Raw genomic sequence first — 6,127 nt, forward strand, 5'->3', positions numbered from 1 at the left:
AGGTCTTAAAAGTATAGGCAGTGACAAATATAAAAAAAAATCACGAAGATACTGTGTGATAGATAACGTACTTTATTATAAACAATGGAATAAAAATGAACTGATCAAACTTATAGTAATCCCAAAAAATTTAATTAATTCTATTTTAAAAGCCTATCACGAATCAATATTTAGCGGACATTTCGGTATTACAAAAACACTTGCAAAACTTAAATTAAAATACCATTGGAATAATATGATCAAAGACACTACAAAATTTATTAACTCTTGTGTTTCGTGTCAATTAGTAAAAAATCCGATAGGAAAAACTCCAGGATTATTACAGCCGATACCAATAGATTCAGGCAAACCATTACAACGGTTAACCTTTGACTATCTTGGACCACTTCCTCCATCTCATGGAAAAAAATACTTAATAGTAGCAACATGTAATGCAACAAAAATGGCTTTTGCAAAAGCCGTTGCAAACGCAACCGGGGCAGAAACAATAAAATTTTTAATGGAATTGATAACATCATATGGAGTTCCCAAATATTTTTGTAGTGATAGAGGCACTCACTTTAAAAATAAAATAAAGAAGTAGAAGAAACATGTAAACTTTTAGGTATTACACAAGTATTCTCAAGTGCTTACCACCCACAAACAAACGGTATGACCGAACTAATGAATAAAATAATATGTAATAGTCTTACACATTATGTTCATAAAAATCAAAAAGATTGGGTACTCTATTACAAAATGATTGTATTTGCATATAATACATGTCCAAGTTCTAGACTTAAAGTTAGTCCTTTTTATTTACTACACGGTATGGAAGCAAACCAACCAATAGATAATAAAATTATACCAACTAGTGACAATTTCAAAATTAACGATTCGTTAAGAAAACTACAAGAAATTCGTAAAGAAATACCAGAAATAATAAAAAAAGAACAGGAAAAACAAAAACTTGATTATGACAAAACCCATAGAACAATTACCTTTGAACCAGGTCAACAGGTATTAGTAAAATTTCATTTTCAGGAGCCAAATAAAACAAAAAAATTAGCTCATAAGTACAGAGGACCATTTAAAGTAGTAAAGAAAATATCGGATGTAAATTACAAAATAGAATTAATATTGAATGGAAAACAAACCACAGATATTATACATGTTCAAAGATTAAAACCATTCTCTAACTAACTAAATAAAAACCAACTGTAAATAAAAAAAAAAATATAAGTAAGAACTAACAATAATTATAGCATAATATAATAACTAAATAATAATAAGAGCGTAACAACACCTTTTTTTTTAATCATTTTGCGTTTTAGAATATGTTTCAGTACACAATAATATGTATGTTCTTCCTGAGAACATGTAGTCCAATGGAGCCACTGAGTATCACTGTATCATCAGGGGCATTTTTCAATGAAATCAAGGAAGCGATTACCTACGATAAGAGCATCCCTTTAATATACACTCAAAAGACAATAACAGAAGAATCCAACTTTTCAAATGACTTATTGGAAGTAGAAAAATATTGTAAAAACAAAAACACAACTTACTGTCATACTCTAAAACAATGTTCTTCATTGTTAAACACTCTTAACTCTAACATAGACAAAAATAAAAAAAAACATGGAAAAACTAGAAGAAATAAGTAACAATAAAATCAAAAACTATAGAACAAGAAGGGGAATACAATTCATTGGGGATTTTTACAATTTCTGTTGCAATATAGCTACAGAAAAACAAATAAAACATTTTTACACTAACGAAGAAAATTAAAAAGGAACAAGCCGATAGACTTAGAGATGTTTTCGTATCAGATCATAAAGATCTAAATACTATTACAACCCAACTTAACAACTACACAACAATAACGGCGGGTAAATTAGAGATTCTAAAGAAAAGCTTGGAACAATTTTACGAAGAAGAAAGGGATAACGGTTTGTTAGAAAATGCAAAAATAGATAAAGAGATTAAAGGGATACAAGAAATCATTTTTTATGTAATTACAATGTTAATAAAATTCATAAATTATGAAAGGGAATCAAGTACACACTTACACTGCAAAATAGGGAAAATTCCTCCAAGACTCATTAACGTAAACATACTATATGACGATTTACGAAAATTAACAAAAATATTAAAAAGGACGGATATGAATTAGCCATCTCAACAGACGACATTTCTTCATACTACAACATCCCAATAACAGAATGTCAATTTTCTAAAACAGAGATTTTAGTAAAAGTAAAAATACCGATCCGAGAAATAAAAACCAATTGGAAACTTTTTCAATATATCCCTGCCCATTTTAAATCAAATAATTCAACGTGTATTATATATTCCGAAAAAACATACGTAGCGGTAAATAAAATAAATAATGAACATAGGATCATTTCAGGAATAGGTCTACAACACTGTGACCCTCCTGTTACAGATTTATGTTACATTCCAAAATTTTCTTCAGATATATCACTAACGCCAAAATGTGTCGAATCAATTTTCAAAAATTCACCCCTAAACGAAATTAACAAATACTGTTACTTCCAATGTGTAACACAAGACGAAAATGACGATACAATAATTAAACAAATAGGCATTCATACTTTCGCAGTTACAAATCCACAACCAACATTATTTATTAGAAACGGGATCGGGGAAAACACAGAAATACAAGAACTAAAAATTAATTATGAACACCCTGGACTAATTAAAGTAAAGCTACCGTGTGACCACGAACTATTACAAAATAAAAAGGTAATAATCCCAAAAATGTATCCCTGCGAGTTAATTAATACAAACACACTAACAATACAACGAGTGTTACCAATATCTTGGACCACTTTAAAATCTTTAAAAATTATACACGAAGAACAAAAGGACAAAATGTTTTTCACAAATTTAACTGAAATACTAAATCATGATTGGAAAAAAAACGTCCCAAACTTTCATATAAACAAACAAATAAAAGACCCCGAAGAATATTTCAAAGAAATTGTTTTAGAAAAAATGCCACAAAGACTAATAAATGACTTTTTGGGAGATATTATGTATATTACATGGCTATCCATATTAACCATAATCATACTATTTACCATCTATAAAATATATCCAATAATAATAGCAGTACAATTAATGATGACAGCACACCAATTACCCCCCCCCTATTCCACTTAGATGATACATTTAAACTTAAAACATACAACGTTAACTAATACAAATACATACATTTCATATTAAAATTAAAATAATAAAACTAAATCCACAGGAATCGACAGGGACGACAAATTCAATAGCGGCAACCTCCAACACAGACAAATCGCTAAAAGAAAAAAAAAAATTCATATATAATCACTGTATCAAAATTAATACTATTATATTCATATGTACTTACGTATGTTTAAACATATATGTAAAAAAAAAAATATATATATATATATATGTATGTAAATAATAATGAAAGACTATTACATAATTAAAATTTTTCACTTGTAAACTAGCACACAACTAGTACAAACAATTGTTTAGCTTATAAGAATCATTCAATTGTATGCAAAATATGTGGATGTAAACGAAAATTGTATAAAAAAAAAAATAAAAAAAAAAAGAGTGTAATAAGGTTATGAAAATTATTTATGTATATACTAACTAATATAACAATAGACAAAATATGAAATTACAGTAAAGTCGTCAGTCAAATAAAAATCATCATTCGAACTCTACACAAAAATTTAACAAAATAAAACAAACATAAAATAGAATTATTAACAAAGTGCCCCACGAAGACGCCGCAGACGGATCAAGTTAATGTCCACGTGGTACAGACCGCGAACGTAGGACATATAAAGATCACTGGCGTCGTTATAGTAATCCAACACCGCGAGAGACCGAATAATCACATCACGTAAATCATGTAAATCATTTACGTCCATGAAAATATAATGGCAACGAACACGTAAAGGTCGAACAATCCTAGCACAAACACGAACAACAGGTTTGGGACACATGATGGACAACAACAGATGAAAGAACGACGCAAGAATAAAACATGACAACAACACAAGCCTACTCAGACAGAAACTACCACAAAAAAAAAAACGCAACATAAACATATTTTATGATAACAACTAATCAAAATATTCCTTCCATTTAAAATATGAGGACATATTTTTTCTTAACAACGGGGACTGTTGTATTAAGCAATACTGTAAATTCGTAGTCACGGCATATTGTAATAATATAAAAATTAGAACATAGGAAGTATTAACTATAAACATACACTACGTAAACATTTTTAAATAGACACTATTTTAAACAATAATTAACATAGGTATAAGAACAATAATTGTAATAACTTTTAGCATGTAAGCAATAAATATGTGTAAGTAGGTTAAGATATGGATATATATATATATAGGGTTATGATTTTATGAATAAAGGGAGACCAGAGAGTGAGTGGTCGTGTGACTCGGCCACTGCTTAGGGCTTAGATTCTCCAAAGTGTAATATTGAATTCTGTTGTGTGTTTATGTCTATATGTACGATTTGATCGGCGTATACGACAGAAGATATGGTGTGAATAGGAAAACCTAATTCTTTTGGTTTGACTTTACAAATTATCATTAGGTATGCCTAGAAAATATACTCAAACTGTATGTCAGAAGCTATTTCTCAAGTATACTAAACAACAAATTTATGCTGCATTAGGTGACATCGATGCCGGACTGACCTATCGTAAGTGTTCTAATAAACACAATATTCCTACTAGTGTGTTACATTTCCGATCCAGGTAAACATTTAAGGAAACAAGGTGGCTAATGCACTTTATTTTAGCCAGTGGAAAACCAATAGTCAAATAATTAATAACTTAATCTTCTTGAGGATATCCTTTTCAAATAGACTTAAGGTAAAACTGTTAAAATTTAAAAAAATAATAATCCTTGGACCGAATTTACATTTTCATTCCTCAAGTGTAATAGATTCTCGTTAAGTCTATGTCAGAACATTATACAGCCCGAACACAAGTTTCAAAAAATGTATTAATTTGTATTTTGATAATCATAAAAATATAAAAAATTGTTCAGTGATGTCCTACCTGAAGACATCATCAACTGAATTATGAAACAAATCTTGGCAATATTACTGGTACCATGGAACTAAAATTATGCCTATACTTCAAATAAAATACAATAAATTTAAAATTAAATTAGTAATTGATAATGTAGACACATATAATATGTTACCTACATAATGATAAAAACATAATATATTTCATAAATTAATATTATTTTATTCATTAATCATTGATAGTGATTACTTATTATAAATAATAGCATATTATACTTGTACAAAAAAAAAAAAAAATGTATGTCTTTATTATTTCCATTACACTTTCTTAAAGAATCAAAAAAATATATACCTATATTAAGTATATTATAATATTATATAACCTATATAACTTTAAATATTAACCATGTGCAACGTGCTCTGATACTTATATTAAATGTAATATATAAATTACCATAGCCAACAATACTCTAAACCATGGGGACATAAAGGACATCCTTATAGTTATGTTAGGGTGAGCAACCAGGCAAGCAATGATTGGGTGTGGTTGGACTAGGACCGGATCTAATAAACAAAAGTAGAAAACAATCAAAAGTATCATCGCCCGTGTGCTTCTTATCCGCTGGGAGATAATAATATATAACTACTATCCGGTGACATATTATGGATACGTAATTGCCACCCGGTAGAGTATATTAGTTGCGGAATCACTCACCCGATAGAATATTATAGTCATATAATTGACGCACGCTATCGGCCGGATGACGCAAAGCGTGGGCAGAAGCGGATGCAGGTGCAGATGACCATCAGGGACCTGAAGGTACCGCGGGAGTCCCTGGACGATATATAAGGGGGCCCAGATTAGGCACAATTCAGACGTGATCCACCAGAGTTAGAACGAGCACCTTCACGTCACCCAGATCAATAGTTTTGTCATTTGGACATAGAATATTTTTCACAAGTTTTATTAAATTAATTAATTGGACTTAGAATAATTTTAAATAAAAAACACTTAGAATAATTTCGAGAGTTCAATTATTTCACAAAACCTTTCCAAATCGACATCATT

The sequence above is a fragment of the Aphis gossypii genome, unplaced genomic scaffold (genome assembly GCF_020184175.1).
Source record: "Aphis gossypii isolate Hap1 unplaced genomic scaffold, ASM2018417v2 Contig00296, whole genome shotgun sequence".
Lineage (NCBI taxonomy): Eukaryota > Metazoa > Arthropoda > Insecta > Hemiptera > Aphididae > Aphis > Aphis gossypii.